We start from the raw sequence: 12,577 nt of genomic DNA, 5'->3' as shown, positions 1-12,577 counted from the left end.
TTTCTCAGTAGTGCTTGTTATCATCTGACCCCAATACACATGTTGCTCCTTTGTCCATCTCTGTCTCCCCTCTAGAATATGTATTTTACCAGGGCAGAAGCTTGCGTCTGTTATGATGTATCCCCAGAGCCTAGAACAGTGACTGGCACATAGTAAGTGCTCAGTAAATATTTTGTTGACTCACTGATCGGTTACATTACCTATCTTTGTATCCTTAATAGTTGATACATCGCCTGCCTTGTGGTAGATACTAAGTGTACGTTTTTGAATGAATGGATGGATGAATGAATACTTTATGGTGTTGTTGCTAGCCTGTTTAAAAAAGTTCAAACACTGGAGTTAGATTCAAAGTTCTCTCTACCTTCTAATCCCGCCACTCAATATCAAATGTGCTGTGTTTAGCATGAGTGCTTATCTGCTACTGCCCTTGACTGTATCCCAGACTACTCGTCTCTTCACACCCCTGTCCACACTCTAAACAGAAATACTATTTACACATTTATTCAACTCATATTTATTAAGCACTTGAGATAAGCCAGTCACTATTCCAGCCACTGTCATCTACCTCTGCCTATTCTCTTCTTTCTTTCCTTAAAGTAAGGACAAGTTGACCCTGACTGACCATCCAGGTCCCTGTCACTTCTCTCCTTAGACACTAATAACCCATAGGTTAGCACCTCATCACTGGCATTATTAACCTAGATAAGATGTGGCTTTTACATATGGGCCTTTTTCACAGAAAACATCTCTGTAGAGAATCAGCACTTTATGACATTTCAAACATTTTGGATGGAAATCTTTCCAAAAAAATTTTTTTTACATTTTTTCCTGTCTTTTTAAAAAAATTTTTTTAACATTTATTTATTTTTGAGACAGAGAGAGAGAGAGAGCATGAACAGGGGAGGGTCAGAGAAAGAGGGAGACATAGAATCTGAAACAGGCTCCAGGCTCTGAGCTGTCAGCACACAGCCTGACGCGGGGCTCGAACTCACAGACCGTGAGATCATGACCTGAGCTGAAGTCGGACGCTCAATCGACTGAGCCACCCAGGCGCCCCTCCTGTCTTCTTAGAGTACTATATACAGAATATCCATCTAATCTTTATAACTCAGGTTCATCACTATTATTCTGTGATGTGACAGTGTGCCAAGAGAGGTAACTGGCAAAAGGGCAGGAATTGGGTAATTAAACAAGCTTCATAATGACCTTTGCAGACCCTAAGGTCTCCTGAGGTCATCCCCTGTTCTGCTTTGGTAAGTATCTTATCTACGGTGGGTTTAGAAATCAGATGATGAAGTTTATCAGAAATGTTTGCAAACTAACTATAGACAGTATCTAAGGGAAGATATGAGAGATTCTCCTACTCATAAAGTCTACCCACTTTAAAGCATGGGTTTTATACAGTCTATTTTGTTAATCAGAGGACTTTCTCCTGTAACTGCTGTTTCTCAGGTGTATTCAGAATTCTTGAGGCTGGATAAGGGACTTTTAAAAATTATGCTTTTGGTGCATTTAGCATTTTATGTACTGTATTCTCTTCTGTTGTTGACTGTCTTTATGTCTTTTCAATTAGATTTTTCCCTGGTTAGATTATAAACTTCTCAGGGTGTCTAGGTGCCTCAGTCAGTTAAGCATCCGACTCTTGATTTGGCTGAGGTCATGATGCCACGGTTTGTGAGATCGAGCCCCACGAAGGGCTCTGCACTGACAGCACGGAACCTGCTTGGGATTCTCTCTCCCTCTCTCTCTGCCCCTCCTCCCCACATAAATAAACACTTAAAAAAAAGATTGTAAACTTCTCAAGGGCAAGTGGTATTTTATAGTCACTCATTTATTTGCTAAGCTTTTTTTTTTTTTTTTTTTTTAAGCAACTACTATGTGGAAAGATCTTGGATGAAAATAAAGGTAAGACATGGTAGCTTTACATTATTAGGGAGCGAAATGCAAATAACCAATAGAAGCTAAGAAGGTAAGTGAAAAAATCCAGAGTGCTGTGTGAATTCAAATAGGGGAGAGGAATGTTTCCTGGTTGTGAGAACCGGAAAATGCTTTGGTAAGAGGTAGCCTTTGAGCTGGATCTTGGCAGACAGGGAGAATTTTAGTGAGTAGCATTCTAGGCTTTGGGGATACCAGGAGAATGGTCAGGAAGGGAGAAATACACACATGAGTTGGTGAAACATACAGTCATGCAGGAGTCTTGAGAGCACCCAACATGTTGTACCCCACTCCCCTACTTGAGTTTGGCATAAATGGAGAATTGAAACAATGGAGTGGCCGTTGGAACCTGCAATTTTGCCTTCACTACTAACTCAGGTTAAGTTGGAGGATTCAACTTTAGGCAAGAGCTAAATAAGCCTGATCCTCTCTAGGATAGAAAACAGAAGCCAGGGCAAGTCTCCAGGTTACACAGACCACCATTCAGCTCCTGACAAGTTTTCCAACTCTTACCTTTTACACTTGGATACTTGAGATTATTGAATTAAAACATAGAGTGGATGGCACTTAAATGCACATTTATTACCTTAAAATAGAGTTTATTATACACTGTTCCCCTTCCCCCCGAAAGCACATAGTAACGGTAGCTAGATTTAATAAACTACGGTGAATTATAATCACTTCGCAGGAAAATTTAGTGAGGATTTGTGTATTTCATGGGGGCTATCCAGGAGCATCATAACTAGGAATGGAAATCCCTGGCCTGTTCTAACATTGAAGAGTCTATGTTTTAAAGATGAAAGACACATTTTTTTTTAATGTTTATTCATTTTTGAAAGACAGAGAGAGACAGAGCATAAGCAGAGGTGGGGCGGAGAGAGAGGGGTACACAGAATCTGAAGCAGGCTCCAGGCTCTGAGCTGTCGGCACAGAGCACGACACGGGGGTCGAACTCATAAACCGCCAGATGATGATCTGAGCCGAAGTCGGATGCTCAACCGACTCAGCCACCCAGGCACCTCGAAAGACACATGTTTTTATAAAGCTCTACATTTCTGCACCTGAGCACGGTGGATAGACAACTGGTTTTACCCTTAAGAAGGTGGCTACCCGCATCAGCAGGACCTGCCCTCTGGAGACAGGTGACAGGTTGGTGAGGGGTGGGCAGATGTCCTGGGGTGGCAGGCTGGGGGTGGGGTTCAAGGTTGGCACTTTGAGCATATGATGTCCTCTGAAGAAGTGTGACATGTGGGAGAGACAATGGGGACGAGAGGGATGGGGCAAGAGGTGGTGAGGGGACAGTGTGGGCTTTGGGGTTGAAGTTCCCTCCCCTCCCCCAAGGCTAGCTTAGGGTGGGCGTGTGTTTCCCCACACCAACTGCCCACAATACTTCATTAGACATGCCTCTACACGAGAGCTCGTCACGTGAGCAACTTTGGGTTCCAGACGGATTCCAGACTCTCCACAGGGATGCTCAGCCCTACCCACGCGACACAACTAAGTAAGAAGAATGCAGATATTCAAATAAACAGATGACAACTGTTCAGCGCCTGCCTGGGCACCAGCCACTTTCCATCATCCTCCCCAGACGCTGCAAGGTTGGCATTCCCATCCTCTCACTTTCTGGACAGGGAAACAGACTCAGAGATGGAGCCAAAGGGGTTGAATCCGGACTGAGCCCCCCACCCCGGGGGCTGTGTGCCTTCAGAGGTGTGCTCTTCCAGCAGTTTCCAGAAAACTGGCTGGGGTGGGGATGGGGGGGGGGGGCAGTGACTGCTCTGTCACAGGAGAAGGGAGAGGGTTGGCTGTGGGGGTGTGGGGGTGTATGGTTATTCGTGGGCTCATTTCCTGGGCTGTGTGAACTTAAGTGTGAGTAACGTGTATTGGTTGGGGGTATATGGACATTTGCAGCTCAGTACTTGGGATGTGTGTACATGAGTGTGTGTGTGGGGGGGGGGGGGGGGGTCAGTCCCTGGTCTGTGTGAATGTATGCGGGTCCCCGGTCAGGGCAAACAGGCTTGGATTTTGTGCACGATTGTGAATATGTGTGTGTGTGCGCGCACGAGCGTTCAAGGGTGCAAGTATGTTGGGGTGCGGGGTGGGGTCGAGGCCGGGACATGCGTTAACGATGTATGAATGAGTGAGTGAGCGAATGATTGAGTGTGTGTGGTCAGTCCCTGGGGCCTGTGTGTGCATGAGTGTGCACGCGCGTGTGTGAGTGTGTGCGAGCTTCGGGTGTGGAGCGACCGCGGGCGGGGAGGGGCCGGGAGACGCCAGCCGGTCCCGCCCTCCGCTGCAGGTGGGCCGGGCCCGCGGCGGGGCCGGCCGCGCTCGCTGCTCTTGGCTCGCGGCCGCGCCGGGCTCGCAGGGCTGGGCTCGGGCTGCGGGGCGGCGCCGGGACAGGAAGCGGAAAGCGGCAGTGCAGCAGCGGCGGCGGCGGCGGCGGGGCTCTGCCTCTACGGGAGCCCAGCGCAGGCCGCAGAGCCGGGGCCGCTGTGAGCCGAGAGCGCGGGCCGGGGAGCCCGCACGGCCGGCGCGGAGGTGAGTCCCGCGGGAGGCCGGGCGCGGGGCGCGGAGCCGCTCCCCGCCGCGGGACCCCGCGCCCCGACCCCGGACTGGGACCCCGGGTCCCCGCCCTCCTCGCCTCCCGCCCGGGAGCCCGCTCCCCGCCTGCGCACCGCACCCGGATCGTGCCTCCGGGGTCCCACTCCTCTCCCGAGCCCGCGAGGTGCGCCCCTCCTGCCCCGGCCCCTGCCCCGCCGCCCCGGCGCTCCCTCCCCACGCCTCGGACGCCGCCTTCTGCCCCGGCCGCACTTTGGGGTGCGCCTCGGGGTGCGCGTTCCGGCCGGCCGGCGGGGAGTGGCCGACCTTCCCGGGGCACCCAGGCGGCTGTACCGGCCCAGCGGGGCGGGGGGCCGGGCCGCCCTGCGCTCCCTGGGAGTCGGGCGCGCACCGCGGTTCCCACCCTGCCGCGGGGCTCGACCCTGGAGCTGCCGGCCCCGGGCCAGAAACCGGCACAGAGCCGGCCTGTGTTCGCACCTCGCTTGCAAAACTGAGCCGGCCCCGGAGGCCTGGGGGGGGGGGGGGGGGCCGAGTCCGGTTGCGCCCGGGAGAGCGCAACAGGCAGGTAGGAGTTTACTTTCAAAAACGCCGGGGTGGAGCAGAAGGCGTCCGGCAAGTCCCCGCCCGAGGTGTCCCCGTTGGAGGAAATCTCACCGCACCGGGGCAGCCTTCGCCACGGGCAGGACCTCCCTTCCTCCTGCAGCCTTTGAACTGCCCCAAGCAACGCGCCCAGAGAAGTGTGAAGCTTTATAAAAATTTAAACGCGTCGCCGGCGGAGGCAGGCGGGGGGCGGAGCCGTGGCCTGGCGGCCGGGAGGTGAGCGAATGAGCCTCGGAGCTGAGAAATCTCTTGCTCAGTTTTCGCGTCTTCAAACCAGGTCATCAAGGCCCAGCCGAGGAGGTGTCGTGAGCCCGTTTAGCTCCTCGTTAAGAGATGTCAGAGCGCTTAATATTCTGATGATTGTGTGGCTGGCGCGTGCGTTCTGTTGAGCCCTTTGGACCAGGCTGTGGTTGAAGTGCATGCATTTTTAGACCTTTATGCTAAAAGCCAGCAAGCTGTAAAGAATCTGGCCGTTTTCACTGATATGTTTATGAATTTTACAGAGTTGCTGGAAAATATTATAGCTTGTGTCACCCATCAACAATGCTAATTAGCATTCTTCCTCCTCCGGGTGGGTTGATTACACAGCTCCTAGGCTTTTTAAAGTGACATGGCAGAAACTGCCTAAAACCAGGGAAAAGTAATTAGTCATTTTATGTAACTACTAATTAGAGTTTTTAGAGCTGAATTAAATCAGCGTGATCTAGCTGGGGCTTTGATTTGTGGGCGGAAACTGTTTTATTCTGCAGTTCAGAGAAAAGGACACTCTTCACCTATCCATGAGCCTTTAGAATTCCCAAACATTGGTGTCTGTCAAGGTAATTAGTGAAATTATTTGGTTGCAACTTAATTTGCAAGTAAAATGGCAGCATTTTGAGACAGCATATTTGCAAGGACTGCTTGCCAGGCAGTACATTTTTATTGTCTTACGTGTTTGAGCACCAAGACAGAACCATAAAGGAAAGTTTCCTTACCAAGCACCATTTCCATGTCACCTTAGTCTATTGAAGAATTAACAGGCGTTGAGTGAGGAAGTTATTCTCCCCTCCATCCCCCGATACACACAAACACCCTGTTTGTCACCCCAGACCTCAGCGGCATTTTTGGGTTACATGGGTGCTTATCCCATTGTATTTTAATAAGCAGTTTCTACCTTTGGACCTGCAGCTATTTCAGATTCTTTTCTTCCGGATTCTCTACAATGCTTGGGACACCGGGCCTGTGAGCAGGAGTTGAAATTGCAAAATTCTTTGTGGGTTATGTGTGGTTTGGGACAATTTATGATGGTTGCCTGCCCTCCAATGTGTAAATAAACAGTTCTGGTAATTGCTGTATTGCTATTCGTTTTCCATAGCTAAGCGCACAGGTTCTGGAATTAGATTCTCAGAGTTCAAGCCCTGGCTCCTTCACTTACTGTGACCTTGCTTTCCTTAACGGTAGCATGACATTAATATCTGATGTCCTTTACATTGTTGTTCTCAGGATTAAGTGGGATATTGCATGCAAATGATTTAAATGGTCCACAACACATAGTAAGCACACAAGTAACTAGTCTGTTAAATTGTTATTGTCATGCGCTCTCTCTGTAAGGTAACTAGCTGTGGTTAGGGGACTAGCTGTGTGTGGGCATGTGATGCGGGCATCGTGCTATGCCATTTTCCAGAAGGTGGACAAGACAGGTTTAAGTGGACCATGTTTCTGCCAGCGGCTTTGGTCTCGCCTGCAGCCTGATGAAAAGGTGCATGCTGCTGTCCCCATTAGTGCCTTTCTGAATGCCATTTATTGGACAGCAATCATTGGACTAGGCACCATGGGATTTACAGAGGAGGTAGTACTCATAAAAATCTGTTTGTTTTTTTTTTTAATTTAATGTTTATTTTTTTAGAGATAGAGAGAGAGACAACATGAATGGGACAGGGACAGAGACAGAGGGAGACACAGAATCCGAAGCAGGCTCCAGGCTCTGAACTGTCAGCACAGAGCCCAATGCAGGGCTCAAACTCACGAACCGAGAATTCATGACCTGAGCCGAGGTCGGACGCTTAACCGACTGAGCCACCCAGGTGCCCCTAAAATCTATTTTTGAAGCTTAAAAATCTAGCAGGGGATAAGGGGGTCACTTGAAAACAGATACTCATCATAGAACCCCAGACATGTTAACCATCCACAGCTCTTCAGAAATCCACACCCTGCTGCTGGGGGGTGTTCCAGGGGTAATTAGCGACTAGAGCCAAGAGCAGTTATTCGAGGAAGGTGAGTTGAAGTCTTTGGCAAAACAGGTAAAAAAAAAAAAAAAAAAAAAAAAAAAATGAGGTTAACATTTTCTTTGTGTATAGTGGCCCAGAATCATTCATTTATCAGAGTTCTGTTGTAATGAAAATATCAATTGGGTTTGTCACAAATGCCACAGGCCTTCTGACCCCCCATCAGCGACCTGGAGGGTGTTTTAAGGTTTAGAGAGCACAAGTTCACAAGTTCAGCAAAATCTTTTGCAGGGCTTTACCATACCCTTCCCACCCTCCCATACTTACAACCCCAAGGCCCTCCAGATAAACCCAGTGGAACACAGTTTTTTCTCTGATCCCTTTGATAGTCACTTCCCACCTGGGACTAGTAAAAGGAGGCCCAAGGAACAGAATGGATGTCACTAAATTACTTAGCTACAGTTAACGGTATTAGTTCAAGGTAGAGTAGCACTGACCAAAAAATGTACATATAGTGTAATGCAATTGGTATGGAAGTCTTGTGCCATACTAGGGTATTCTTCCTAAGGAAGAAGGTATTCCTTCCTTGGGGCGGGCTCTGTGCTGATAACTCAGAGCCTGGAGCCTGCTTCGGATTCTGTGCCTCCCTCTCTCTCTGCCCCTCGCCCGCTCACACTTTGTGAGCTTGAAAAAAATAAACTTAAAAAAAAAGATCTTAAAAGTTAATGGAGTAAACCCTTTAGCATTCTATGTATGATAAAAAGTAATATGCACAGTATGCATAAACATGATTGCACCAGAAACTTCTTTCCCTTGGATTTACTGCAGAAGGAGCAGAGTGGCTCTTTAAATACAGTGTATGTCTCCATACCCCTCACAAGATAACTTTCTACCCTCCAAACCAGAGTTCCCGTAATTACTTCATAGCTGTAGGCAGAGCCGTTGATGTTTTTATAATTTCCTTTTCGTCAAGGTTAACTTGTGTTTACCACTGTCATTACCGTAACATATTATTTCCCTCGTATGATTTTCTGAACACTGTGTTTTTCTTTTAAGTAGTAGTCAGGTATATTTTATGTGGGTGAACTTGACTTTAGGGAAAGATCCTCTCTGAGGCCAGTGACCTTCAATTTGTTTTTAATAAAGCATGGCGAAGGGGGTTGTCTCTGACATTTGTGCCTGGGAATCCCAGAATTTAAGATGCTGCCATGCAGTCAAAAGTGCCCTGTGCACCTGTCCCAGCGTTGCCCTCCTGGCCTTCATGAGATGTCACTTGACCAGCCCTCACCCTTTCCTGGTGTTTGCCTCCGTCTCCCACCCAAGCAGTGCCTATAGCTGGTACTACAGGGGTGAAAGGCAGGAGGGCAGTGGTGGGGGGGGGAGAGGGGGTGGTCAGGATGTTTGTGGGAAGCAGCTGAATGAGACTGCTGCTGATTTTTACTTAGTGTGTCTGCAGTGAGATTGTTGTGTGAGCAAAAAGTTGGTGGTTCTGACATCACCACTAACCTAATCTCTGCGTTACTTTCCTCTTCTGTAAAACTGAGAATGTAAACTAGACAATGGCTAGGGTTTCTTCCACAGTGGATCTGTGGCCTCCAAGGCCTGAGGTCTGCCACAGAAACCCTTACTCAGCACACATTTATTGATTGCCTGGTATATTTCAGGAGCTGAACAGACAGTAATGAATGTGGTCCCTGCCCTCCTGGTGCTTACAGTCTCCACTGGAGCCAGACATTAAGTAATCGTGCAATGTATGATTAGAAATTGTGACATAAAGGAAAAGTATAGGATTCTGTGAAGGGGCCTCATGTAGACTGGAGGGTCCCGAAGGGCCTCTTGAAAGAAGCAGTATTTATTTATTTTTGAATTTTTTTTTCATGTTTGCTTTTGGAGAGAGAAAGCGTGAGCAGGGGAGGAGCGGAGAAAGAGGGGGGCAGAGGATCCAAAGCGGGCTCTGTGCTGACAGCAGAGAGCCGGATGGGGGGCTCGAACTCACAGACTGTGAGATCATGACCTGAGCCAAAGTTGGAGAGCCTGGTGCCTTGAGGGGCCTGGAGCTGGAGAAGGAAGAGTGCAGCCTGGGAGGTGGGCAGGGCCCACACACCAAATGAAGGATTTTGGTTTATGCCAACTGTCGTGGGACACCATCCATGAACTGGTTTCAAGCAGAGAAATGACCTCCACGTTGTGATATGAAAGATCACTCTGGGTGCTGTGCACCTGCCAGTGTGGGTCATCTCTTGGGCCAGGATGATAGAGGGACAGTTCCAGATTCCAGGATCCATATTTATACTTTTTTTTTATTATTATTTTGAGAGAGAGAGCGCGCGCACAGGCGCGTGCACAGATGTGCAAGTGAAGGGGGGGCAGAGAGAGAGAGGGAGACAGAGGATCCGAAGCAGGTTCTGCACTGTCAGTATGGAGCCTGATGCAGGGCTCGATCCCATGAACTGTGAGATCATGACCTGTGCTGAAACCAAGAGTCTGATGCTTAACTGACTGAGCCACCCAGGGGCCCCTATGTTTACACCTTCATGTGACTGTCCTATTCAGGCCAGTGTAGCAGCCTATCAGTTTATTACCCCAGGAACCTGATTCCTTTTCATTACTTTATTATTTTCCTGATAAGGCATCCCTCTGACCTTATTTGAATCCTGCTACTTTCTTGTGCATAGAGGCGAGCTGTCTCGGAAACATAGCATTGCAGTGATAAGCTTCGCCATGGGTGTTCCTGTGGGCTATATCGAAGCTCTTTCGTTGGCCCTTAAAATGAGTCCACCCGGGATTTTGTCCATTTGCCTGCTGTTGCTCGTGCTTAATCCTTACTCAGATCTTGGACAAGAGTAGATCGCTGAAATAGAGACAGCATGACTTAGGAGAAAGGGCCCGAGCTCTGTGTAGACTGGGTTCTGTGGGGAGACCTGCAGGCTTCATAATACACGAGCCCTCTGTCCACAGAGCCTAGGGGAAGTGGGTGGCTGAGCACCAGGAGAGTGACGGAGGCTCCTGAGGACTGACGTCAGCACTTAGGGACAGCAGGATGTGTGCGAGTCACAGGAAAGAGACTGTCAGAAGTGGCACTGGGCTGGACGAACGGCGTTGGTGCAGTGACTGTACCCCCTGGCAGAGGAAATTGGAAAGAGGTAGCCGAGTAGGAGATGTGCCCTGGGGATTCTTTCAGTATTTGTTGAGTACCTACCACGTTCACAGTATCTTGGTGTAGGCAAATCATAGCTCCTGACTCCAAGGAGCTTATGCGAGAATAAATCCGTGGACAAAGAAGAAAGGGCGAGTTTTGAGACTGAAGGGATAACCCGATGGGGGGAGAGGGAAGGCGCGTTGGAGAAATGGTAGCATCAGTACCATCAAGTCAGAGGCTGACGGGCAACAGAGAGCTCTGGGACGACAGGCCGGGGGCCGTGTGCGTGTGCTGTTGTCACTGCTGTGTCCCAGCAGCGCTTACCGGGGTCTCCTGTGGCTGCTTGCTAAATGCAGAGGTAGATGAATGCAGAAATGGGGTCAGAAGGTCTAGGGAAAGGAGGACAAGGCTGTGACCTTTCGGTTTGGCCTACTTAGAGCTAGTTCAGTGGAGTGTCGAGGGAGGAGGATTGGGGTGACAGTCAAGAGGGAGGGAGTGGCAGCAGATACAGACCACCCCTTTGATGAGTACAGGCAGGACTTGTGGGAGAACGTGGACGTGGGTGCCGGTAGAGTCAGGTAAAGCCCTTCCCCAGAGGGCACTTGGGAGCCCAGGATTTCCTTTGAGGGACGTGCCTGGAGTTGTCCTAGTAGATGGCCGGAGGTTTTAATGAGGACTTGGAATGACATCCTTGCGCGGAGGGAGGAGGGGAATGAAGCCTGGGTTGCCATGTGCCTTCCGCAGGGAGCCTGGTTTAATGCTCTCACCAACCTTAGGAGGAGCTCATGTGAAGTGGCCTCATTTTATGGGCGGTGGGTGAATAGTGGCTCAGAGATGTCATGACTGGGAAGCATGAACAGGACCAGCCCAGGTCTCAGGGCCTGGGTCACCTGCCTCTGAGACAGGCCAGCAGCATTTAGCCAGAATTAGCTAATTAGCTCCTGGTACTGAGAGGTTTAGTAATTTGAGGTTTCATAACCAATAAGGGAGTAAAGCCTGGGATTGGAACCCAGCTCCCGATACCGTATCTGTTTCCATTTTCAGATCACCCCTGGGAGAACAGTGGCTGCCTGATTTATCCCAGTTTGACAGATGAGGAAACTGAGGCCGACTTCAAGGCAAGCGGCCCCTCCCAGGTCGTCCTGGACAGTGAAGAGGTCTGGCTAGAACCCATGTCTCCCCACTGCTCTCCTTGGGCTCTTGATGGCAGAGGAGAAATGATGAGTCTGGACACCCAGGCCCAGGGAGGTTCTCCCAGGGTCACAGCCCCTGGAAGTGAACGTGCCTCACTTAGAGCGAATGCTGAGGGCAGACGCATCCTAAGCGGTGTTTGAGGCTGAGGGCCTCTAGGTTTACAGGTTGTTGGCAGGGTCATTGTGGGGGGCGGGGAGGGCATTGGCATTTGCAGCTCCTTTGTTTTCTCTCCACACTTATCTCACTGGCTTTGTTTGCACTGGAAGGAGGGGCCCTGAATGGGCGGAGACCAGCTCTCGGGTGAGGGATACCAGGGCAGACAGACTTGTGGTTCTCAGGCTTCTAGAAGTCAAGGTTGAGCATGTGGGGCTCAGGAATGTACTTGGAAATGTTTCCCATTTATTTCTATTGCAATGCAATATCTAATGAAAACTTGGGGAAACACCCAGGAGCCCGCAACAAATAAATCACCTACTTCCATTTTCTGATGTTCCCTCTTAATCATGTTTACATAAGCCTTTTATATGATTGTAACTGTAACCCAGATTCAGGATGTATCTATAATCCTGCAGTGTGCCTTTTATTTATTTATTTTTTATTAAAAAAAATTTTTTTTACATCTATTTATTTTTGAGAGAGAGCACGAGCAAGGGAGGGGCAGAGAGAGAGGGAGACACAGAATCCGAAGCAGGCTCCAAGCTCTGAGTTGTCTGCACAGAGCCCGACATGGGGCTCGAGGCCACGAACCGTGATATCGTAACCTGAGCTGAAGTTGGACGCTTAACCAGCTGAACCACCCAGGTGCCCCTGTAGTCTGCCTTTTAAATTTACCATTACATTGTAAAACTTTCCATACTTCATAATTATTTTAAACAGCTCTATGATTTTTCTTTGGGTGGATGAATCATGTTTTCCTTACCTATTCCTCTGCTTTGGGGGCATT

The 12,577-nt window shown here is 49.3% G+C and overlaps 1 protein-coding gene across 1 annotated transcript in view; it reads left to right on the top strand.

Annotated features, from left to right (window-relative positions):
- Positions 1-4,317: 4,317 nt before the first annotated feature.
- Positions 4,318-12,577, top strand: part of VANGL1 (VANGL planar cell polarity protein 1) — a 54,793-nt gene continuing 46,533 nt past the window's right edge. The window contains exon 1 of the mRNA XM_060624578.3: positions 4,318-4,476. The gene's annotated coding sequence lies outside the window, so the exon portion shown is untranslated. The remainder of the gene's footprint in view (positions 4,477-12,577) is intronic.

The sequence above is a fragment of the Panthera onca genome, chromosome C1, assembly GCF_046562875.1.
Source record: "Panthera onca isolate mPanOnc1 chromosome C1, mPanOnc1 haplotype 2, whole genome shotgun sequence".
Taxonomy (NCBI): domain Eukaryota; kingdom Metazoa; phylum Chordata; class Mammalia; order Carnivora; family Felidae; genus Panthera; species Panthera onca.
The sequence above is the reverse complement of the archived record's forward strand: the minus strand, read 5'-3'. Positions and strand labels throughout refer to the sequence as shown.